This window comes from Tachypleus tridentatus, chromosome 9, assembly GCF_004210375.1.
Source record: "Tachypleus tridentatus isolate NWPU-2018 chromosome 9, ASM421037v1, whole genome shotgun sequence".
NCBI classification, from domain to species: Eukaryota; Metazoa; Arthropoda; class Merostomata; order Xiphosura; family Limulidae; genus Tachypleus; species Tachypleus tridentatus.
The window spans coordinates 82,599,378-82,626,671 of NC_134833.1; the positions used below are offsets into that span (position 1 = coordinate 82,599,378).

The 27,294-nt window shown below is 34.4% G+C and overlaps 1 long non-coding RNA gene across 4 annotated transcripts in view; it reads right to left on the reverse strand.

Moving 5' to 3' along the window:
- LOC143225627 (uncharacterized) overlaps positions 1 to 11,713 on the reverse strand; it is a 71,809-nt gene extending 60,096 nt beyond the window's left edge. For 2 of the 4 annotated variants that reach the window (XR_013013960.1, XR_013013959.1), the window contains exons 1-2: positions 10,559 to 11,712; positions 1,837 to 2,018 (exon numbers count right to left, since the gene is read on the reverse strand). This is a non-coding gene — a long non-coding RNA (uncharacterized LOC143225627). Of the gene's footprint in view, positions 1 to 1,836; positions 2,019 to 10,558 lie in introns of all 4 variants that reach the window. The other 2 variants (XR_013013957.1, XR_013013958.1) reach the window with 2 other exon arrangements.
- Positions 11,714 to 27,294: the final 15,581 nt, after the last annotated feature.

The following is a 27,294-nucleotide window of genomic DNA, read 5'->3' on the forward strand; positions in this document are numbered from 1 at the left end:
AATGTGTTGGACAGACGACCAGTAGTTAAAAGGTTGGAGCAATAGCATGTTACTGAACACGCTCCACGTTTGTTATTGTTTGCGGTGTAACACAAAACTACGCAATGGGCTATTTGTGCTTTGTCCACCACAAGTACTGAAAACTGGTTTCTATCGTTAGAAGTCCGAAGACATGCCGCTGTGCCACTAGGGTGGATACGCTCCACATTATCAGCTTTGCATAGCCGCGCCATTGAATCACAGTACTTGTGTAAGTGGGGATGTTTATGTGTAAAAGTGCTGTTGTCTGATTGTCCTGTCTCTGTTTCTAAATTAGGAAGAGCTTTGCTTGAGATTTGTAATCTCTGGCCCGACCGTTTAACCCATGTGTTGAAGAGCTATCGTTGAAGTTCGGCTCCCCAGTAGCATAGCGGTACATATGCGGAATTACAACGTTAGAAATCGAGTTTCGATACCCGCTGTTGGCAGCGTACAGACAGCTATTGTGTAGCTTTATGCTTAACTTCAAATAACAACAACAAAAATAGTTGAGGTTGAATAGATTAAATAGAACAGTATTATTCACATAAAGTTCCAGGTGCGGCGTAGTGATTAGTGTTCTCGGATTGTGAGTCATAAAAATTCATGGCTCGCGACCCGTAGTTGTAAAAACCTTTACCCCATGAGTACACTATATGAGTGACATCTTATTGAGTCAAACAGAAGAACCTCAAGTGCTTGACCAGTTGTTTTTTGTTATTGTCTTATCAGTTCAGATTTATAAACAGCTATGCACAAACACATGAATAGCTGTTCGCAAAATGATAAAGCACACAAAAAAACATACATTTAAAGCTCATTTCGTTATGGAAATTTATACTGGGTTTACTTTCGAAATATAAGTTTTTCGTTGTGCTTAGTGAACAAATACAGGTTATATCTAGAAAATAACCCACGACCGATACGTAGTTAATATATTTCTGTACGGTACTAACGAAAGCGAGGGGAAGTTTTTCAACTGTTGATGAACATGTGACGTCCATGGAAACTCCGTACAATAATAAAAAATTAACGACAACTTAGCATTTTCTCTTTTTAATAATTTGTTTTGTAAACAATTATGAAGTGAAAAAAATGTTATACAGAGTATCCACAGGATCGTGTGAAGAGGTCATTTTGTGACCTTTACTATAAAGTAACAACAAGATAATGAAATTCATCCTCTGTGAAAGCACTACAACATGATAAATAATAATACAAAAAATATTTGTTTTGAATTTCGCGCAAAGCTACACGAGGGCTATCTGTGCAAGCCTTTCCTAATTTAACAGTGTAAGTCTAGAGGGAAGGCAGCTAGTCATCACCACCCACCGCCAATTCTTGTGCTACTCTTTTACTTACGAATAGTTGGATTGACCATCACATTATAACGCCCCCACGGCTGAAAGGGCGAGCATGTTTGGTGTGACGACGATTCCAACCTGCGACTCTCAAATTACGAGCCGTGCTGGCAAAGAATATTGTAGATTTTTTTCTTCTGTATAAAGTAGCTTCAACTTATTGTAAAGCTTTTCACAAGGGGTTAATGGTAAGTTCATAGATTTACAATTAAATCCAATTAAATCTAAAATCCAGTGTTCAATTACCCGCAATGGACAGAGTACAGGTACATAATACTTTTTTTTTCGCTATATAATCCCACTTTTATCAATTTTCGCGTTTCACAAAAGCAAGTGAAATAAACTGAGAAACAACGATCCTAACAATAGATGAAAATAATTCAAGCTTAATGTTACGTTTAGGATGCCAGTAAACAGGAACATTTATGAAATAGTAAGAGTAATATAAAAGACGAACATATTCAACTAACTGTTACTGTGGCTCCCTCTGCAGCTCTGTCTCCATCTGCAGCTGTAGCTCCATAACATAAACTACTCCATAGTTCAGTGAGTGTGTGCGGTAATGAAAAAAATATGTATGTTGTCAAGATACGTCGTTCAGTATTCTCAGACGAATCGTAGAAGAGAAGTAGAAGTAATCTTAAAGAGCCAATGGTATCGTTTGTAGTTAATTCATTGATAAATATAAATGTGAACAAATTTATTTTCACATTAAAAAATCAAATAACAGTTTATAAGCTATCTTTTTTTTTATATCACAATTTATTATTCTTACACGGTGTTTACTTCACTTCACTCAAGAGTACAATTCTCATCAAAACATGAACCTATAAAATATTTTGTTTGGATATAATACTACAAGGATATAGATAATTCTATTGAATAATATATAATCATTGATAACCTTTTCGTTGATGAATATTGTAAGATAACAATCGGTCCGGCATGGTCGGGTGGGTTAAGGCGTTCGAATCGTAATCTGAGGGTCACGGGTTCGAATCCCCGTCATACCAAACCTTCTTTACCCTTTCAGCCGTGGAAGGACATTATAATGTGGCGGTCAATCTCACTATTCGTTGGTAAAAGAGTACTTCAAGAGTTAGCTAACTGTGTTCCCTCTAGTCTTACACTGCTAAATTAGGGACGGCTAGCGCAGATAACCCCCGAGTAGCTTCGCGCGAAATTGAAAACAAACAAAAACAAGATAACAATCGGGTCCGGCATGGCCAAGCGTGTTAAGGCGTGCGACTCGTAATCTGAGGGTCGCGGGTTCGCATCCCCGTCGCGCCGAACATGCTCGCCCTTTCAGCCATGGGGGCGTTATAATGTGACGGTCAATCCCACTATTCGTTGGTAAAAGAGTAGTCCAAGAGTCGGCGATAAGTGGTGATGACTAGCTGCCTTCCCTCTAGTCTTACACTGCTAAATTAGGGACGGCTAGCCCTCCAGTAGCTTTGTGCGAAATTCAAAAACAACAAAACAGATAACAATCGACACTCTACGTGTTTTCCAACATACCTTTCGACACGTGCTTTCCCGACACGTGTATTTCAATATAAAAAAATAACATAAGAAACACAAACATACAAAGTGTGCACATGGACCATTAAGAGTATATCATTATGTATCAATAATAAACACAGAGTAAAGGGCTGTCACGTATTGAAAACATATATGCTAAGCAAAATCTCCAAGATCTGGTAAGAATAAATGTTTAAAATTATGGATTTTTGCTTCTAAATGACAAACACTATCTTTAAAGGCCCTTCGTTACACATCTGTCTTCCATTCTGCACGACTAATCCACGTTTTTAATGTTATCATGGCATTGTTTGAACTTTACATTAAGTGGGTTTCGTGAAACTCTCTTCATTAAAGTGGTATATAAGTTTATACAAAAGTTTTAATATTATCATAAATCACAGACTTACAAATGTTCATGTCACAGTGTTAGTTTCAAAATTTTTACTAAAAGTCACCCAAGGACTATTTGCAATCCCTAATTTTAAATTGAGTTACTAGAGGGAAGAGTAGCTAATAATCAACTCTCGATAACAGCAAATTTCGAGTTTCTCTTATCTAACCAGATATAGCTCACTCACAGCCCAAGTTACGGAGCACGTTTTCGTGGGAACGGAGTGCAAACAGAGAAATTTTAGGGTTACATTCCGGGTACGCGAGTTACCTTATCACACTTGAGTCTATACGCTATGTAACAGTACATTATATATGAAAATACACAGTTTCGTAGTTGTAGGATTTTATTTAAGGCAGCAGTTTGCTCCTGTTACAAATTCACAGCAGTACGATACCTTCTAAATATGATAAGTTTATTAAAATGCTCACGTGTTGTGTTAGGATAGGATACATTAACGGGAGTACAGAGATAGGATTTTTAATTACTTGCAACGCGTTTCACGTTGATCTGATAAACCAAAGTACGTTGCGACGTAGGAACATTACTATAAAAATATTCAAACACGTGTGGAAAGTACCCACTAATTATAACTGTTTAAAATAAGTTTTGAAATCGTTTTCGTAACGATAATATATTAAGATAAAAAGCAAAACCAACATGGAAGTGCACAGCGCCCCCACCCAGTCTTATTTCTGTGTATAAAAAACAGCAGTAAAAGGGTGTTTATTATGTATTAGTAGAAAGAACTTAAACGTTTTTGCAATATGTAGAAGATGACGTGCAGGTTACGCTTATATGAAATAGACAGCAATAAAGGTCATTGCTATATGTAGAAGAGAACTGTAAAAGTCCTTATCATACGTGAAAAAGAACGCTAAAAGTTCCTGCAACACCTGAAAGAGAATGCTAAACGACCTGATAAAGAGAACGATAAAAATCAGTAATCAGTAAATATGAAAGACATATATACCAAAAGTTTATTCTGTATGTGTGAAAGACAGCCCTAAGATATATTACTATATAACGAAGGAAAGGCAAAAAGAGAACAAAACACTACAAATTCTCTAACGTAAAATGTTACAGTGAAACGAATATATATGTCAATAACTATGAAACTTTTACAATGAAAAAAAAAAAAGGAAATAAAAGGAAAGTGTTTTAGCGTTATAAAGGCCCTTTCCGTCTTATGGAAGTCTTGCTTAACAAACAAGAAATGCTGAGTATTGTAGCAAAATAACACGAGTTGTTCTATACTTGGCATTGAATAACCTTTAACAGCACATAGTCTCTCTTTATACCATGTAAGATGTTACATTATTTTATTACTGTTACTATTAAATTTTCAGGTGGTACAGAAACAATGTAATCTTTAAGGAGGATTTTTCAACACTGGCTTCAACACTTTGATCATTCTACTCTTACAAAGAGTGGCTAAGAGAAGACGTTATGTAATGGTATGTTTAACGTTGATCCCTGATGATTAAGTGACTCAGTTCAATGTGGATAACGCACGAAACCGTTATTTTTGCAGATATTAGCTGTGATTAAAAACAGTATGGTTTGCTACCTAATCATGTGTCTTTTACAATGATTTCCAAATTGAATGGCACCTTATCCGGCACAGTGGCTAAATGGCCGAGTCAGAAATCCATAGGGTTAACATGAAGTCATTCATAAGTTAGAACTGATGGTTAGTAGTAAGGCTATACGTTAGCAGCATTCATCACCTAGCATACTTTAACCTTAACCGAATTGTGGATTTACATGTCACAGTTATAACACCCCTCGGCTTTTTGTTTGATGTAATTAAGCTCAAAGCTACATAATGGGCTACCTGCGCTGTGCCCACCACAGGTACTGAAATCTGGTATTTAGCAGTGTAAGTCTATAGACATTCCACTGAGCCACAAGGCTAAAAGAGTGGCATATTGAGGATCAACTCCTGAGTTTCCCAAACTGCATAACTGCACGTTAACCATTAAGCCACGCCCGGCCAAAGAATGTTTATATAATACAGTACTTGGGACAGTTGTAATGTGAATTAACACATGTAACCCGGGTCTCCTGTTTTCTCAACGCCGTCCTTTAAAATGCGTACGAAACGTGTGATATGCTTTACACACTGGAGTATATTCAATGTTTGTATAGGGAATAAGAAAAAAACTGAAAGATTTTTGTTAATGAAGGTATAAAAACTTTTCCTCGAAAATTCTCAAAGTAACTCAATCCTTGCACAAGTGAAACTCGCCATTCTATATGTTCAAAAACATTGTGTTTCTTCGTATTTGCTCAAATAATTTTATGTAGCAGAAAAAGAAAAGTACTCGGTGAAAATAAACTTTGAAGGTTGAAGTTTCAACTTCCTATAAAGCCTGCTAGTCTTTTCCAGCCAAGTTGCTTTATAAATCTGGAGAGAAATTCGATTTGTTTCAAGTCAAGTTTCTTATCGGTGTTTAGAAATATCTTACCTCTAACGAACCTGACTCGCATATGATGGTTTGCATTTTATTTATATACGATAGTTATAGATAAAAATATACTATTGACTTTTGTTATGATGGTTTATATTTTATTTATATACGATAGCTTGTTTGTTTTTGAATTTCGCACAAAGCTACTCGGGGGCTATCTGTGCTAGCCAAAATGGCGAGCATGTTTGGCGCGATGGGGATGCGAACCCTCGACCTTCAGATTACGAGTCGCACGCCTTAACGCGCTTGGCCATGCCGGGCCCATATACGATAGTTATCAATAACAATATGCTCTTGACTTTTGTTATTTAGCGGAAATTTCGAGAATTTTATTTCTAGTTTATTACTAATTGTACTCTCAGTACATAAGCGGTAAGCTTATGAATTTACAATACTACATTCTGGAGGTTGTTTTACCACTGTGGACTAGACATAGTCCACTGCGTAGCTTTGCACTAAAACAAAAGCAAAACTACTAAACTTTAAGAGCATTAAAGAGATAATAGCTGATTCAAACTGATAGATCTCCAAACGAACTACGGAGATAATAGCTAATTTTAACTGGTGGTTCTTCAAATTAATTACATAGATAATAGCTAATTCTAACTGATGGATCTTCAAATTAATTACATAGATAATAGCCAATTCTAACTGATGGATTTCCAAATTAATTACATAGATAATAGCCAATTCTAACTGATAGATCTCCAAATTAATTACATAGATAATAGATATCTCTAACGGATGGATCTCTAAAAACCTAAAACACAAAGATCAGTTGTTTCTTCCAAACATTATCCCTTGATTAGCCGAAGCTCTAAGCGTAAACTGTATGCTTGAGAATATTCAACATATATAAAATATTACATGTTGAATGTTGTCTTTCACAGAATATTTTAGATATAATAATTAAATATATTCACATCAGTAACAGAACAATTTATCGGAAACTAAGTCCAAAGATCCTAAACCAGGCGTGGACTTGCGGTTAGCGTCATGATGGTTTATACGGCGATGTCGCTGAAGACATTCCGCGTTTTCAGTTGCGAGAGCGCCAGTCGATTCAAACCAGATAAAGCCCCTGTAACGATGGGAGGTTGCTTACTGAGTACTTCCCTGGTTAATATTCTACACCTGAATCGAAGGGTTCGTTTTTTACTCTGGTCATTTAAGCTACGTGTGTATGAATTGTTGTTCCTGTTTAAAATATCACATAGTTGAAATCATATAACGTAGAATTTCTTAACGAAGAGCTGTAAGTTTGTTTATTTTGAATTTCGTGCAAAGCTACACGAGGGCTATCTGCGCTAGTCGTTCCTAATTTAGCAGTGTAAGAATAGAGGGAAGGCAGCTAGACATCACCACCCATTGCCAACTCTTGGACTACTCTTTTAACAACAAATAGTGGGATTGACCGTCAAATTATTACAGCTGAAAGGGCGAGCATGTTTGGTGTGATAGGGATTCGAAGCCATGAGCCTCGGATTATGAGTCGAGTGTCTTAACCACCTGGCCATGCCGGGGCGAAGAGCAGTAAGATATACTTCATAACAGTTAATTGTTTTTAATTGTTTGTTTGTTTTGGAATTTCGCACAAAGCTACTCGAGGGCTATCTGTGCTAGCCGTCCCTAATTTAGCAGTGTAAGACTAGAGGGAAGGCAGCTAGTCATCGCCACCCACCACCAACTCTTGGGCTACTCTTTTACAAACGAATAGTGGGATTGACCGTCACATTATAACACTCCCACGGCTGGGAGGGCGAGCATGTTCGGCGCGAGTCGGGCGCGAACCCGCGACCCTCAGATTACGAAGCGCACGCCTAAACGCGCTAGGCCATGCCTGGCCCTTGTTTTTAATATAAATTCATGTAGGAGTCATGTGGATAAAAATTATTTTAAAACGTACTGTATTCATTTGCCTGACTTTACACAAGCTTGAATCTATATACAAATTTCAATAAATTGTATAATGCAATCGTTATTTTCGCATATATTTTGTAGTATTAACTCACTGTTTGTTCAAACAAGAGTAGACTAAACAAATGGTGGCGAGTACTGATTTTCAGCCCTTTGTTCAAAATAGGTTGGTGTTTACTGGTACACACCAAATGGGCTATGCATAGACAGCCTTTGTGTAGTTAGACACATATTTGAAATAAACAAACAAACGAATAATATTGTCGCGTCATGAATCACAAAATTACAACGTGAAGTAAATCGTGCAAAACTCATGTTTACATAAATAAAACCAGAAATTAAAAATCATGAGCCATAAATTACTTTTCGAAAGTGCTTAAGCTTTAGAATGTTTTTTAAACTTCTATAAAATTACTATTTATAGGTTTGTTTGTTTGTTTTTGAATTTCGCGCAAAGCTACTCGAGGGATATCTGCGCTAGCCATCCCTAATATAGCAGTGTAAGACTAGATAGTCATCACCACCCACCGCCAACTTTGAGCTACTCTTTTACCAACGGAAAGTGGGATTGACCGTCACGTTATAATGCCCCCACGTCTGAAAGGGCGAGCATGTTTGGTGTGACGGTGATTCGAACGCGCGACCCTCAGATTACGAGTCGAGCGCCTTAACCCACCTGGCCATGCTGGGCCATATATAGCTCTTCATGAATATTTGTGTTTTAGCAGTACTGTGTCCAAAGTGAAAGACGTGTTTTCAACCTGTTATGATTTGTATGGAACAACTTTTGTTTTGCTTACTCACGTGTCGTGATTTAAAAATGTCTTTATTTCACAGTATTATACAGACTTACGGAATACGACTGTTCTAACCCCATCTACATAAATCTTAAAGAACCAAACATAAGAGTAATTCATAGACAGTATATTTACAAACTGTTATGGACAAAGTATGCGACCTCTTACAAATATCATATATTTAAACTGTTATAGGCAAAATATGTACCAACATTTATAAACAAAATATATGCAAATTCTTATAGACGAAATATATAAAAACTCTTAAAGACAAATAAAAGTATAGATAAAGAATACTTTTAAGTTAAATCCTTTAAGTACATAATTTAGCTACACAAAATCTCATGTTTAACATAAAGTTTTACGAGTAAACTGTAAGAAAAGAGAATTTAAATGATTTTGTTTGCTAGATGCAACTTACCAGCCATGACCTCTACATCATTTCACGGAACGGACGCAATAAAAACTAGCAACAGCACTTGACCCACAACTGACTTATCATTATGCCGCTTGATGCGCACTTTAAAAAAATATTTGTGTAATTTTGCAAAAAAAAAAATAAGTCAAACATTTGTGATTATTAAGTTTTAATTTTGTGCAAAGACGAATATGAATTTTGGAGATCTGATACTAATCTGAGGTTTATTTAGTAATGTGTTGACAGTTGGGTGTTCTAAGGATCATATTCATCCACTTACTTCTTTGTACAACGTAGTAAGGCTATAACACTTAAAATGAGTCAACATTTCCTGCGGTACAACGCAAATCACCATTATCCTAATGACTTTAGTAATGTTTCTCGTGTAGAAACTTTTACTATGTAAATGTGCAAATATTACATAAATTATACATAGGTTTCTAATATAGATACATAACGTAACTTGTGCAACTTCGCGAGACCTAGAGCTATCAAGACTAGCACACAAAAAAACACATTTTATAAAGTTGATCACCATAAAAATCTCTGATTATTTTTAGTGTCACTAATATGTTCGTTTATATTACTATTAGTGCTAAATGAAAGTTTAGTAAATAGAATAAAACAAAGAGGTACCAGTCTCGAGATTCAGTTCTAAACATTCTTTCTGCTGTTTCAGTAAGAATATCACATCTGATTTTACCTGATTATTTTTGTGCGCTAGACATTTCAATTTAGTTAAGGGAATACTGGGAGTATTGAAATCAGATAAAGATTTTTATAACTCGAACCCCCACCAGTTGCAACATGCGTTTGATATAATAACCATAGCAAACATGCAAATATATGGTGTACAAGTTTTTATTTATGAAAGTTTTCCTACACTTTGTTAGTAACCTTTTACTTTGTATACTTCTGGATGGTAGATATATAAAACTAACCTTGATGAGCGATATTCATACTGTATTTCATTATTTGGTTGAAACGAACTGACAGTGCCTAACAATGTCTGTGTCTCAGCATCTATCACTCAGAGTTGGCTGGTTTGATTACCATCTTTTATTTTGTACAGTATATATGGGCTACTTAAGGATTTTTGCCCGAGAAGAGGTATAAAAAGCCCAGTTTACATTTTTTATAGGACTTTGGCTTTAAATTTAAACACAATGGTACTTAATCCGTTGAAATAGCTAATTATTACCTTCCACGAAGTAAAGTATGCAACTACCCTCTAATGAGATTATTGAGGATTTAATAACAAAAAAAGGAAGGGAAAGATTATTTAACTTTGTGTTTTTACACAATTTTTGCTTCCTTAGCCTCAGCTAGTGACTGTAAAAAATGCAAAAGGCTTAACAGAAATAATACATGAAATATTAAGGCGAGAAGAATATATTTTCCTCAGAGACCTATTCGTTAATGTAAATATTGGTCTTAACATTTTGTGATGTATTAAAACAGTAATCTTTCTCAACAAAGAAACACCAGTCATAAGTCCTACAGTTGACTCACGTGTCTAATCTGGGTAGTATTTTAAATTCCAAAACCTAACAATAATAATGAAACGTTTTACGTAAAGCTCAAATGATATAAAATTACAATTTCAATCGAAAACGTTCATTGTAAGACAAGGGTAAGAAAGTTTGTTGATAACTCACCTTTATTCTTAAATAGTGGAGCGCATACACTTAGGAACAAAATCCTTCATGAAGTGTGGAATGATGATGCGATAGGAGACAACAGAGAACCCCAATAAATATTTATGGCACAATCCACTTACCATAACTTGTAAACATAACGAATATTAGTTGATGTTTTCAAGAGGTTGGACAAGAAGAATCAACATCGACACCCACCTGTCACGTGCAGCGAAAGCCTGAGAAGACAATACGTTCTATTTCGTGAACAATTGCAGACAGTATTCAAGGAGGTTAGAGTGTTATAAGACAAACATCATATTGGTACATTCTGAAGAATATCCTTTAAAGAAATGGGAAAGGAGAAAGTGATTTTTAACATGTAGAAAGTTTCTCTATTTCCCGACATGCACTTGACCAGGGTAAGGGTTTGGAATGTGACTGTCTGACTGTCTCTGTTGAAACAAAACTTAGGGCACTTAATTTGTTTAGTTACGATCAAACCCTTAAAAAAACGTTGTTTACCTAAGCATGATGCATTATTAAGTTCAATAAGATTTTGGGAAATATTTTCCTATGCGGTAGAAGAATGCCTTCAAATACTTCCTAAGTAATGGATCCTTCCATGGCTGGCCGATTTCTAAAGAAGCTAAATTAACATGTTCTAGTTATTTTCAATGAAGATATGGATTACTAAAGAGTTTGAAAACATTGGGTTACTGTAAACTCGTAGAAACCAATTTGATTGGTGTTACACATTTCAGAGATCAGTTATAACACAGCTCTTACTTCTTTCCTGGTATCACACATGAACCACTTCACTCCCCTAAAGACACTGGACCTGTGTTACGCTTCTAAACTCTTTTATACAGCCATTGTTTGACTACGACAATATTTACCTATTTGTTCAGACAGTGAAAGTTTGATATCCGGTCCAAATTTACACTGACAACAAATATATCAGTTTTGTTGGTGAACTATATCAGACCGAGATTGGCTTTGTTTGAGAAGCATGTTTGTCTTTATATAAAGAACATGTTTCAATCCCAGTCTACAGCCGTGAATAAGCGAGGGTTGTTACGTCAACATCGTCATGATCCATCTCGTCTCTTCGTACCGATGTTGACCCGAAAACGCCGCATCTTCTAATTTGATCAAACTTTACAGTGCACGACAATTTAGTACAAACTAAACTAATTCTGTTTACCGAGGAATGTTTGCCACTGAGTTTCTTCCACTGCTTGTGTTAACCTAACAATTTATAAATTACCAGTAAAGAATAAGAAGCAGACTTAAGGTGACTCATATACTACCTTATTCTTTGACCTATGTTGGCTTAAGACAAATAGCTGAGTATCAAAGCTACAATTACCGTTGTTTTTTCGCACTTTTATGGTGAATAAGAAATGCTATACTATTTAATTTCGTTTAGAGACTTTTGTTTATATTTTTTCGCATTTTTCAAAGTGTTCGCGTTCCTATCAAAATTCAGGTTTTTTTAACTTAAATAAGATTGATTTTTGGTTTGGATTTAATGAAGTCATAAAAAGCAGTACAGTCTAGGTTTTGGTTTTTGAATTTCGCGCAAAGCTACACGAGGACTATCTGCGGTAGCCGTCCCTAATTTAGGAGTGTAAGGCTAGAGGGAAAGCAGCTACTTATCACCACCCACCACCAACTCTTGGGGTGCTCTTTTGCCAATGAATAGTGGGATTGCCCGTAACATTATAACGCACACGCGGCTGAAGGGGCGAGCACGTTTGGTGCGACGGGTATACTAACCTACTACCCTTGGATTACAAGACGAGTTCCTTAACCACATGGCCATGCCGGGTTAAAAGCAGTATACACTTATTGTGTATACATTTCTGAATCATTTCGTTCAAATTTCAAAACACAAGTGATAATTAAACAGATGAGATATATTCAAATATAAAGAATCAAAATCGAAAATTACACACAAAGTATCATATTTGTTTAAAAAATTAGAAATGAATAAAATCAAAATTATAAGTGAATACAGATAAAATAAATAAATAAAAACAACAACTCAGGAATTAACCCTGAAAAACAAGCGAAGACGGAATATAGAAGAAAACGTTATTAGTTATAAATAACTAAATATATTAGGGCTTTTTTTATTTGTTTTATGAAGAAGCCGTACAATGTATTATTTATGCTGTGTCTAACACATAAGTCAACCTCCAAATTTTAGTATCATAAGCTCTCAAACTTACTGTTGAATTATCGAGAACGATTAATTGAGAATGATCCAATTAGCTGTTAAACTTAAAATTATTGCATTGAAAATATACGTAAAATTATGGAAAACATTCACCAGGTCCTTATGTTCAATTATGAAATATAATACTGGATTTGTAAATCAAATACCTTATCTTACATTGAAACTGTATGTGCGTCGTATCGTTAAAGTGTCATGTATAAGATAAATTATGCGTGTTTAGAGCTCCTTGGTGGCTCAGCGATAAGCTTGAGGGCTTTTAATGCTAGTCGTTGTATCATGTGTACATACTAGGTATCATGTAAGTGCATGAATATATCTCAAATTACTGTTTTCTTGTAGCTTCTATGTCATGAGGGAAGACGATGGAGTCCCTCTGGCTCATCGGTACGCTTAAGGATTTATCGTGCTAAAGTTAGGGACTCGATACCTGCGAAGGAAATATTGCAGGTATATCATAGTATAGATAATGCCTCAACAAAAGAGACTTGTGCTAGAAGCAAAGGATATTCACATACCCACGCAACTAACATTTATTTCTTGTAGCAACTGCTTCGTAAGGAGTGTATGTCCACTTACAACATCACGTTTTCTTAAACTCATGTCCTTGGTACGACGGGCGTTTAAGTCTTATCGGTGTATAGCAGCGGTGTTATATGATATGCTGACCTAAATGGAAAAGGAATGTTCAGCTTATCGTTCTTGCAATTAACAATCAACTTGATATCGACTCTCTACAACGTATAAAATGAGTAACATTGTACATTATCTTGTACGATAATTCGTATAGAGTTACATTATATGATAAGAGAAACTAAAACAACTGTATGTAGTCATTGTATCAGTTCTTCTACTTGTTAGGTACACGCTCCTGACTGGGATTTTTTCCCAGATGTTCAACCTAAAGTTAAATACTATTCTTGAAATATTTTTGAAATCCTGTAGTTGTTGCACGAATTACTAAAATTGTCTTGAAGATGACTTCATCTCAATTTTAACGTACAGTGTTTACACTAAATGAAAAGTGTCCTAAATCTTTATGTCATTCTACCAAGTATCCTAAGTATCATATACGTTCCTAAAAATGTTTCAAAAAGTGTCCTAAACCTTTATGTCATTCTATCAAGTATCCTAAGTATTAAGTCCCTGGAGATGTTTCAAAAAATATCCTAAACCTTTATGTCATTTACCAAGTATCATAAGCATCATGGACGTCCGTGGGAATGTTTTCACGCTACAGTGCATTAACAACGTTCATTTAAAAGTTAAGAGTATGAGAAATGCTAAAATGTCTCTTAGGTGTTATGTAACAAGTTGGATATTAATATACACAATCCATGAAGTGTATGTAATTTACTTTCATGAAAGTGTTAATATCTTCAATGTAATATCACTAAGAAACTCCACGTTTTGTACCTAATTAATGAACAGTGGTATGTCTGCGGACTTGCAACGCTAGAAACCGAGTTTCAATAGCTGTAGTTGAAGATATCTATTTTTTTTTTCTTGTCGGCAAACAATAAACAATTTAATTAAATATTGATATCCATGAACTAGAAAAATTTGTAAAACATGCGGCTGAAGTGAAACATTATGATAAAATATAATTATGTACTAGTACTGGCAATATGGTTTATTTTGTTTGTACAGACACTTTTTTTTTTTCTAAATGATTGTATATTTAAAAGTTACATTTGGTAAACGGCTAGGTCAAAGATATTTAGGGTTCAGGCACTGTTATTCTTAATTTTAAACTACTTATAAGATAAAAGGCAGTCAGTCACAAGCACTCTGTTGTAACAAGGGATTGTTTGATTCTTTTAATGAGCGATGAGATTGACAGTAACTCTTATAACGCGTCGTGAGTTTAAAGTGAGGAATTATTCAGCTGTATCAAGTTTCGAACCTAGGATCCTCTAGCTGCTTACTGCTAGGCTACTACACCAGACCCACTCGATAGCAGTTGTTGTATTTTCATTTTGTAAAAAAAATAAATGAAAATAAAAAATAATGTTAAAACACCATCTTACTTTTGCTTATTTCACGAATAAGTCATCGGTTACAACGAGCAAACTTTAGAATAGCACGTTTTCTTCCTTTTGTTAAAAAATAAAGCCTACAAAACATTTTCTGTAAGGTCCAAGTTATCACAATCCACAACAGGAATAATCTCATTATAAACAGATATCTGTTTAAACAGAAATAAGAACGAATGCATTCAATAAATCAATCATTGTGTGTAAATTGTAATCATAAAGGATATTTATTTGTTTGTTTTTGAATTTCGCGCAATGTTACCCAAGGGCTATCTGAGCTAGCTGTCCCTAACTTAGTAGTGTAAGACTAGAGGGAAGGCAGCTAGTCATCACCACACAACGCCAACTTTGGGGGTACGTTTTCACCAACGAATAGTTGGATTAACCGTCACAGAATAACTCGCCCATGGCTGAAATGGCTAACATGTTTAGTATGACGGGAATTCGAACCCGAGACTTTCAGATCTCAAGTCGAGCGTCCTAATCACTAAGCCTCATTACGGGGTGCTAGAACTTCTCTGAATTACTCTTATTATTATGTATAATAATATATCTATGTTATGTTTATTGGCTTCTCTTTCTACAACAAGCAAGCACTGACACTAATTCAAGTTGATTTAATTATATATTAAAACTGAGAGAATACTGGACATATTTTGTAAAGAAAGGACTAACTTACGTATTAAAAAAAAAAAAGATGCAATTTATAGCCAACAGCTAAGCAGATTTTCTAGCTGTGAAGTAACAGAAACAGTTAATGCATTTAAAATGTTAGAACAACCGTTTATCTTTCTACCATTATGATTTAAGTGGTTTAACAACGTTTAGAATTTTCAAAGCGTTTGATTTTTTTTTCATTTTCACTAAAGTTACAGCATTTGTTTTTACTTTTTGAATTTTTTTTTTTAAACCGAAAGCGTAAGAACTATTATATTTACTTTACAAAATGTCGCAGAAAGAACTCTGAATCATTTTATCAACGCGTTGCTTTGATAAGGCATAGTGTCGTCAGTTATATGATATTTCCCGGCTTTACAATCAACCTTTTTGTGGTAACGTCTATAAATCGATTAGATTATAAAACAACGGTTCTGTATCTGAAAGATTGAACCATTTACAGGTTAGCGAGTAAAGAGACAATTATCAGATGTTACTTTACAAAGTCAGCCATGTTGACTTCCAGGACCTGGGGGCCGCTCACGCTAACAGATTCATCAATGTGGGCAAACACCACACAACCTTTCATCAGTTTATGCCATCAGCTGACTCGTTTCATGTTTGCTCGACAAAATTGGTCTGCTGTGCCTTCCCCAGCAAACCGTTGTTAAGCCTGTTGTTAGTGTATACAACATATAGAACCATTTCCTTTTATTAGATCAAGGCGGGAAGTTCACAAAAAGTAATGAACCTATTCATCTATTTTGTTGTGCGTAAATGACAATTAAAGACACCGTTCCTTATATATCACTCCTTCTTCTTTTACAGTTAATAAGTGACTTTAGTGTTTGGTTTGAAGGAGTGTCAAAGAAACACCTCAAAAGTAAATAGAATATGATTTTCAAGTTGAATACTACGATATTTTCGTTAATAAAAATAGTTTATTTTACCCATAAAATACATCATGTCCTAACTCCTAATACGACGAAATTTAAGAATTCCATTATGGTTGCATCAACCAGTGATATAATTATTTGATTGTAACACGATACAGATGGACACGTGTTAAAAGTATATTGACGTTTCGTCACACCTACACGGCAAAATTATTCCTAAACTAGTTAAAATCAATGAGACATTTAAAATTATAAATTTCAACTTTTACATCAGAATGAATGTACTCATATGTAACATTTTTCAAAGTTACGTCATTCTAGTACCAACAAAAGAAATTGAAAACAATTATTTTATTTAAAAAGAAAAAAAAACGCACTGGGCGGTGACAAAAGAAATGCATTAGCTAGATTGAATAATTGTTATTTCGAATGACGCACAAAGATACACAATGGGCTATCCGTCCTCTGCCCACCGCGGGTATCGAAAGCCGCTTTTTTAGCATTGTAAGTCCGCAGACATACCACTGAGCCACTGGGGACGATTGAATAATTACAAAACATTTTTGTAAAGAATAATTTTCAAGTACGTTCATTTGTTGAAAAAACATTCGTACTTAGAAATATTTTGATTTCCCTTTTAAATTTAGTCAGTTGTTTACCCATGATATGTAAAGTTTTCGAGATTCGTTGTAACAACTTATTGAGGAAATCCACGCAGTAATGTAAGAGATTGGTTTAATATTATGTAGTCATTTTCCATTAGGTCTTTGAAACATTTGTTTGATGAGGGAGTGACTAATATAATAACAAAATAATTATATTTATTCATATATATATATATATACAACTACGATATAAATGTAAAAAAAATGTGTGGTAAAATATAACACTGTGAACAACAAAGCACGAATAATACCAATTACAAAAATACTGACGGCATCGGATAAACATTTCACATTATTATGGGTTTTATGGGTAAAGATAATTTGTAAAATTGCTCCAAATAACTAAAAATAACCAAATGATTTCATTTTTATTATTATTATAACAGTATTACGTTAAATTTCTAGTACTGTACTAATTTTGCAAGTCTTTGGGGCTTAAATACTAAAATAATCGTAAAATATGGATACGTAACAGATAAATGTAAGAAATTCGTCCGTGTTTATTATTTAATGCTATTTTTTTATCAAAGTATGAGACAGCAGCGATTGCATTAGAGAACGTTTATTTAATATCAAAAAAAGAGAAACAGGTGTTATTTCGTATCTCATTACGTCTAGTTTATAACAATACAGTCGAGAGATTGGGGTTAAAATGTTTCAGAATGACTTTACCGAAATCTTCACAAAAATAAAAATGTAAGTATTTAAAACACGAAAGACGGACTAACGTACACATAAAATGAACTATAGAGATTCAGCTGGCAAATCTAACAAAAGAAACTCAGTAAGTTTCTAACTCTAGGCCTAATCTGTGAAAGAATAATGATGACGAGGAATAGGTTAACTAAATTATAAAAGAGTTAAAAAGGTAGAGAAAATAAATCTCTGTTAGTTTCAGTATAATATAATGTAAAAATATCATTAATATAAAAATATTTCTTGAAGCTACTCCACCTAATGTCATAAGGATAAGCACAGTTTCAGAATACAGGATTGTCTGGCGCGAAATACAAAGACGTTCTTTGCATATATTTCTCCGTCAAGTAATTTGTTATCATTTTCTACTCATTTTAATATTAATATGAAGTTCTAATAAAACGTTATTAGTAGAAGAACGAGAATTGCCATTGTAAACAAGAATGAGCTTTGGTACGATACATCAGTTTCTGTTCTCAGGAATTGATTTTAAAATGAGTTTTTTATAAACGTAATAATAGATTTAGTAATATCTAATAATAGATATTATGCAATATCACATGGTTTGTTTTGCTATAGTTGTAGCATTGCAGTGCAGTAGGAGACAAAATTATTTGTTGTTTATAAGGTTTTGCGCCGTTTTCGAACGTGAAAAAGATAACGTTGCTTCTAACAACAGAACAAACACCATTCGTTGGTAAAAAAAAAAGTAGCCTAAGAGTTGGCGGCAGGGGAGTGATGACTAGCTCCCTTCCCTCTAGTTTTCAGTGTTCAATTAGGAACGGCTAGCGCAGATAACCCTCCTGTAGCTTTTCGCGAAATTAAAAACAAATGAGCAAAGAATCAGTTTGCATTAATGCCTTTGTATTTTGCTATCATTCTTTTCATTGGATTGATATTTGCCAACGTATTGCTCGTTATCTGGCTGTATACTTTGAATATTATCTTTTACGACTCGTAATGAATTAGTTATAATCTGTTTCTACAAAGACGATGGATGTGAAAACGTAATTTAAAACACTGATTCCGTCTCTGGCAGCATACCTCAAAACTTATAATAGCCGATGGGGATTCCATTTTCCGTCTACTCTCCAAACTCTCTTTTATAAACTATTTACGTATCAAATTATTTGCGGAACCATGACTTTCTTGGATACAGTGAATTTAATAATATACGAGTCACATAAAAATGTTGATATCTTCAGGAGAGACTGTAACAGTCACACACCCATTGGTTATATCTTAGTTTGAGACAAGAGTGAAATGAAAGAAAGCATTGTGGGAGTTTTCCGAAAGTTTTAATAACAGTTAAAGAAAATATCAAAAGGATTCTATTAGTCGAATTTTCTAATTTAGGTTGATTAGATGCAGTTCCAAATGTAAGGTGTAATGCACATCTCACGACAGAAGTCAAGTTTTATTAGAAGCATAAACTTTAGTGGTGGCATGTGTTAACATGCGTTAAGAGATAGTTTTAAACAATGTTTCTCAACCTTTTGTACTTCGAAATAAACTTGATTAATTATCCCAATAGCAAAGGCCAACGTTGATGGCTCTTTATTTCAGGTTCAGTTACACTTGTTCCAGACTGCGGCGGGCCACGTATGCAGTCGATGACTCTTACTTGAGAGCAGTCACGCTTGTTCCGGCTCGCGGCGGCCCATGACTGTTCTCACGCTCCACCGACTGAGAAGCGCTGGTTTAGCAGATATGCATATTCTTTAGTTTGTAAATAGCTGAATATCCCAGTTTTACTTGAAAGGATACGCGAAGTGTATAATATCAAAAACACTTGGCGAACTTACTATTTTAACTATTGCAACCAGCAGTTTAATAATAATATTTTTAGGATTTTTTTTGTCTTCCCGCCTTTTCAGGTAAAGCTATTCGTATCTGGGAATCCCCCTAGAATAAAATTGCTACGAAAATGTTAGAAAACTGATACAGCATTGAAAGGCGCAATTACTAAAACACAATTCTTCCGCTTTAGTATACCACACTAAAGTTATTCGAATAATTTTCTATAAAAATTTTAATAAAAATCTCTAAAAATACACCAATGACTTAACGAGTGTACAATGTACTTTCAATACTGTAATAAGTTTAAAAATGTATTTCTTTGGCCTCTCCCGTAAGTCTGTGGGCTTACAACGCTAATATCATCGTTCGATACCCGTAGTGAACACAGCAGAGATAGCTCATTGTGTAGATTTGTGTTTAACAAGAAACAAACAAAAGATTTCTTTAGATCACATCTTCTTTAACATCAATGTTACTTTTATTTATTTGTTTGTAGTTAACCACAAATATACATAATGGACTATCTGTGCTCTGTCCATCACGGGTATCGAAACCCGTTTTCTGATATAGTAAGTTTGCAGAATACCGCTGTGCCACTGGAGGGCGAGTTTTTGTTATAAACACTATCCTGCACTGCTGGGTTATTATATTGATTTAGAAATAACTAAAATCTCGTAAACTAGTGAAATCGTAATAACAGAAAATGAAGTTTACAAAACTGATGAAATAATGTATTATTATCTTTATAAGAAAAAGCTTAAGAAGAACATGTTTAGATATTTGTAATTATTACCAGATTGATTTTTGATTTGAGTTTGAATATATACTTTCATTTAATTGCTTGTTTTTGAATTCCGCGCAAAGCCACACGAGGGATATCTGCGCTAGTCGTCCCTGATTTATCACTGTAAGCCTAGAGGGAAGGCGGCTAGTCATCATTACCTATTGCCAACTCTTGGGCTACTCTTTTACCAACGAATACTGGGATTGACCGAAACATTATGATGCCCCTACGGCTGAAGGAGTGAGCATGTTTAGTGCGACGAGGATTCGAATCCGCGACCCTCAGCTTACGAGTCGAACACCTTAACCACATGACCATGCTGGGCCTGCTTTGATTTAAGCGGAAGTTTACACTATTCGATTGTTTCTTCAGATGTTACACATCCCGAATAATTAATTAAAATCAGTACAGTTAATAATTATATTCTAATTCTATACTTTTCGTGTTATTTTCATCTGTTTTTGCTACAATGGCTTCTTTTTATACTTCGTAATAAAATATAATTGTTATAATAATTTTATTTTGTATCTCATATACTGTTATTGTAATAAAAGCTCATTTCTGTATTTTATATATCATTGTTATTATGTTTTATTTACATACGTTCTAACTGTACTGATTTTATGGCATACCTTATATATTGTAATAGTTAGTTACACTACAGCTCATATACTGTTGTATTTATAATGGTTTCTTTCAGTGTTTTATATATTGTTATGTTATAATGGCTTATATCTGTGCTTCATACATTGTTTTAATTATAACGATTTTATGTTGATATCATATAATTTTGTGTTCATAATAAAGATTTACTTCAGTTTCTCAAATATTATCATAATATTTTACTTTCGTACTTCCTATAATATTGTAATTATAAATATACTTTTGTTTATTTCTGTAAATTAATACATGTTCGAATTATTATATAGGTAATCACTTTTCATATTGTTAAATAATATACTTAGCGAATAAAACCCTTAAGTGGTGAAACGCTGGGCCATTCTTTACGTAATACGTTTAAGATTATTTCAACAAACAGTATTTTCTGTGTGACGTTGGAAATTATTAAAAATAGGCGTATTCCAAAACGTCGACTGTAAATAAAATATTGTATTTATTGTCGTTATATTAGTTGTCATTTCTTGATACCTGGGCACTTGTTGTCTGTTCTTTTTCCACACATTAAACAGGTTTGTATCACTTATCTTAAACATTTTCGTGACAGTTCGGTTTATTCTTATCAGCGTTAATGATAACGTTGAAATATTTATGACACTCACAGGTTCATATTACGCTGCGTTGCACAGAAACGCGCACATAATAATTTTAGAATAATTTTACAATATTGGTAAATTGTCGTAATGTTGGTATTCATTCTTGCAATACGTCATACAGGCGTTCGAAATGGAATTTTAAATCTAAACGGCACTTTATGCGCCTGTGAGCTAAAAGTTCAAGCAAGAGGTGCTAAATCTAAAATTTACGCATACCCAGTTGCTCTAATTTTAAACTATACTCCACAGAGCATAGAAATGAAAAAAGTATTGCTTGTCACTTTTATATTGCCCTCACCGTTGAAAGTGTGAAGTCGGTTCAGCGGCATTACGTCATGAGCCCTGGACCCTCCGATTGGTCGACTATTGAACAAACTGAAACTGTATGTTAATTACTTCCGGAGGTGATGAACTGTAGTGTCACGGTAATTATAATAAAAATACTACTTATTTATCCGATTATTTCGACACTTATGATCTTTCAAACAGTCTATCGTAGATTTATTAAATTATCAGAGAAGGTGACAAGAACTCGTTTACTATATTGTGGGAGTTAAGAATCTCTAACACATTAAGCACTTTATTTATGTCCTAGAACATATATATGAGCAACTGCCAACAAGCATGTTCTTCATTGATGTCCTTATTTTCATCCGCTATGCTTCCCTCTGTCAACTTGGGTGGTCGAAGCATTACTGCTAACCACATTTGACCTTATCCTCGTAATTTCCATAATATGTTTGGTTTTTTCTACATCTTCTTTTCACAAGTCACAAAAAGGGCTTCTTTCAGTGCTAACATCAAAATTCAACGGAGGTTATTTACAAGTATATATAGCGGTGTTTTTTTTTTTGCAGTCATTATATATATATATACCTCAGCAGAAAAGCCGTGAGCTTCAACTTCTGCAAATACAACTGACTCCAAGAAACCCAATACACCTCTCACATTTGGCCAACACAATTAGTGGATGTACTATAGCTAGCTCTTCGGGGTTTTGGACTTCAAAGAGAAACGAGACGACTAAAAGCAAAACTAGTTTCTTGACGAACAAGGTTGTGCCTAGACAAATATTTGACTTTCATGTTTGTACTTCCTAGTCTCTCAGAAATACCGTGTTTGTTGGCCGGTTTGAAAAATACGAATGTAGTGACCGTCACTTCCATTTACTGGATGAGTTTTCCTTCTTTGTAATTGTCTAAAATTCCCAATGGTTTGACGTGTTTGAAGAAAATTGTAATGCGATGCTCGTTGTCGTGTAATAGTTGATTTCTTTTTGTCTCTGAACACAAACGATACGATATCCACAGAAACCCATATGCTTTCTTATCATTAGGAGTACGTCTATGTACTTGTGTTTGTTTTTTTTTTTTAATTTTGCACAAAGCTACTCGAGGGCTATCTGTGCTAGCCGTCCCTAATTTTGCAGTGTAAGACTAGAGAGCTAGTCATCACCACCCACCGCCAACTCTTGGGCTACTCTTTTACCAACGAATAGTGGGATTGACCGTCACATTATACGCCCCCACGGCTGGGAGGGCAAGCATGTTTAGCGCGACTCGGGCGCGAACCCGCGACCCTCGGATTACGAGTCGCACGCCTTACGCGCTTGGCCACGCCAGGCCCTATGTACTAGTGAAAACTGTACAATTTATGAAGAACTTAAAATATTTATTACAATAATTTACTTGAACGTGTTATATGCATGCGCCTGGTATTAATGACTTAGAAATGAATGTATATACTTGTAATTTGTGTATACGTGTATATAATGCAGGTCTATAAATGAATATGCGTTTTCTTTATAATTGTTATACAATAGAATCTGTTACAAAATGCGTACTCAACAAATGTTTGTCTTTTTCGCAGAACGGAGGTTCATTATGTTTTGTTAATAACAGTGATAGATGTTAAACAGTGTACAACATTAGAGCAATATTATAAATAAACAACGAGATGGAAAGTACGTATGTCAATCAATTACTTCATCTGTATAGAAACAGTATGGAAAAAGTATAACTCCCTACTTTTATAACAGACGGCGAAATAAAAACATTTCACTTGTTGCTTGTAAACAGAACATTTGAATACTTATATTTTCTTGTCTCATTGGAAACACAAGCACCACACACATGTTCTGAATTGTGTCTGTTTCATGGTAAACCCCACGTCCCTAGTTTTGAACTGACGATCATCACCAACTCTTGGGTTATTTGTTACTAATGAATAGTGGAGCTAACCGTAACTTCATAATGTCCCTGCAGTTGAAGAGTGAGTATATTCAATACCGGGATTCGATCCCGCGACTCTCAGACTATCAGACTCGTTTTACCATATACTTGGTTGTACACTCAGAATAGGATTTAACAATGTCCTTCTTTATACTCTGTGATCACATAAGTTATTTTGAAACACTAAGGGTGTCGATAAAATGTTCAAAGTAGATATTAAATGTCAACCGTGCCTGTTTTCTGAACCAACTAGACCAAATATTGAGTTTATGATGCACAAAGGCGTTCTCTGAAACATCGTAAATCAAAGTCAGATGAGACAATGTCGTGTGGACTAACTTAGAGTTCACTAACAGTTGTCATAGTGACCCTAGTGAGTTAAAGATAAATCAGTATTCAACCTCGTAAAATAGAAATCAACATTCATTTTCAGATGTTCATCACCGGTAGTAAAAGTTGTGATCAATTTTATTCACCAAGATCAGTTTGAATGTGATATTTTTCTTTACGAAATATATTTTGAACAAAAAAAAAACATCTAGTTCCTGCCATATTATCTAAAGTAACACTTTATTTAATAAACGATTTTTTTTTAATTTTTTACGTTAGATTGAAGAATTACAAGTTTCACCCAACATCACAAATTCATACTACACGTTCAGGACACTAACATAAGATATGTTTGCTTTCAGTTGGTCAGAGAAACACGAAAGCACATCATTCAAACTACTAAGCAAACAAAGTGCTGATGTCTCATGCGAACCAAGAACACTTTCATCTCTGTTGTTTTTACTTTTTTCTTTTCTTTTCTCGTATATTGATTTAATGGGCTGTCTCGGTTATTCTGTTACTCGCTTGCAGTTTTTAATTTCTCTCTCTCTTTCTTTCTTATTTTCAACAAATAATGTAGATCAGTTGACGTTAGGGTTTCTCGTATCATCGCAAGGTTTCTTTTGTAATACTTTTCCACATGAATGCCGAACTTTTTCAGATATTTTTGTAAGCCAACAGAACACAAACGGCATTTGAAAAATAGAGTAACAAAGAGAACAAATCCAGTTCTGCGAAAGCTGCCCTGGATGCGACATTATCTTGACAAATAACTTTTAGACTATGTTTGACTGTAATATTACATAGTAGTCTGTTGGGTATAGGTTTGGCTCGAATATATCCATAGCGTCTAAAGTAAAGTTGGTGTTGAGTAAGTAAATATTTTGTTGCAAAGTCAAATAAAATGCACAGGTACTCAAGCTTAGTAAAATGTTAGAAAAGTGTATACATACATACATATATATATCGGTCTTTAAGCCTTCTTCTAAATGTACTTCTTCTGACACAAGTATTTTTGACACGCATGTTCAAGAAAACTGCCAAGTAACATAAAATCGGGTCTTAAGAGTACGTTACTGGTAGATGCTTAGGAATAACATACTGACAGAACCCCAAGAATAATATAGCTTGGTTTGTTTTCAATTTCGCGCAGAGCTGCAAGAGAACTATATGCACTAGCCGTCTCTAATTTAGTGGTGAAAGATTAGTTATCACCACTCATCGTCAACTATTCAGCTACACTAACAAATAATAGGATTGAACGTAACATCATACTGCTCGCAAGACTGAAAGGGCGAGCATGTCTGATGGGCAACGTTTCGAATCCTCAACCCTTAGTTTACGAGTCAAACACCCTAAACACTTTATGTCAGGCCTAAGAATACGATGGAACGACGGATGTCTCATGCATATCTGGGCCATTTGTGGACTTTTAAAAAAGCACCGTATGAAAACTTTTAATCAATACTTTACGGACTTTCAGTCATTTCAGACGCTAAACAGAAGTACTAGATTATGTAATTAGTCTATTGTACACGTAGATTCTACGAGTTACTGGTGCACAATTTTATAAAACTATCGCGTGCGTTAGAGTATTGGTTATTTTTAGTGCACATTTAACAGAATAAAATTATCACCATTGAAATGTTTAATTGCATGTTGTAGATAATATGTACTGTAATTATAAAAAAATAAACGAGTTACGTTGTAATGAACGATATCATGGATCCACAAGTATTTTGTTACATAAATAAGTTATAAAAATGTGTTAAAATAAATTATTGAATGTACGTAATCAGTAATTTTAGGTAGTTTGTAGTAATTTGATAGCTAGTAAAACAACAACACAAAACGTATAACAACCGGAGAACCCTAGGCTCCCCACCTTTTTTTTTTAAAAAAAATTAGTTACAAAGAATTTCTACAAGTTAAAACGGATTAAATTACTGGATCGAAAATTATCATTCTAGTTTTTCCGAGTTAAACATGTTTTTTGACTGATTTAAAATTTTCGTAAAAAAGCTACACAAGGGCTGGTAGTTGCCCTTAATCTTGAAATGATAGAATAAGGGGAAGACTTTAGCCAACAATAGGGTTACCAAGGGCACGAGTGTTATGGCAACGGTATGCAAACTATGTGAACCCGAATATGAAATTCAGTCACGCTACACACTAGGCCATATTCGGCTCTAAGCGAGTGAAAATGGTATATGTAATTGTAAAATTTTCAGTCAAATAAGATATTTACATAAAATAAACGGACCAGTATGAATGCTTGGTTTTTAACGTTTTGTTTTGTGTTTGTATGTATACGTGTGTGACTGTTTCAGTACTTTTTCGAAACAGTAAAGTTTATACAATAGTCACTTCTCTATTAAGCCTTCTTGCCAACACGGTCACACGATAGACTGTGCTTTAGATGTTTCTTTGAAGACGAAAAATGTTTATAAACTTTTACGATGACAACTTTAACAAGGAATAACAAACACGAGATATGACACGAACATGTTTTAAATTTCGTGCTATCTACTTATTTATTTACATAGAAATGTTTTGAATATAAGCGATATCTAACCTCAAAAATAAATGTAGCTCAAGAGACGAGAACGAATATCAGTAGGGCATTTATTTCAAGCAACATTATATATTATTGTTTTACTTAGTTTTCCTTAACCGACAAAGTCGTACTGTTGAAAAACTGGACAACTTAACAGTGAATATTTTAACATCACTGAAAGTTATTTCTTCTAACATCTAAAGAGAAAAAAGGACGAATTATTCTAATCTAATCTAATTTACACATCTTAAATAGCTAATTTTTTATTTTAATAAGTATCCCAATAAAAGTGAATATATTATGATTTATCATACTGACGTGCTAGATAAACTAAAAAAATTACAATGCAATACATATTATTTCAGAATTAAACTTTCAGCCATTGTCTAGTTTTCGACGTCTGGCCTTGGTAGAGAAAATACACATTATTTTAAGACTGCATGAAACAATCAGATGAAGTTACGTAATTAAGACAGAATCAGCTGGTATCTGGTAAGATCTTTTGACAATTTAATAAATCTTTTTTACGTTTTTACTTCTAAAAATTAGAATGTATTATTCTATCTACTAATATGAATTCTTTGTCGTG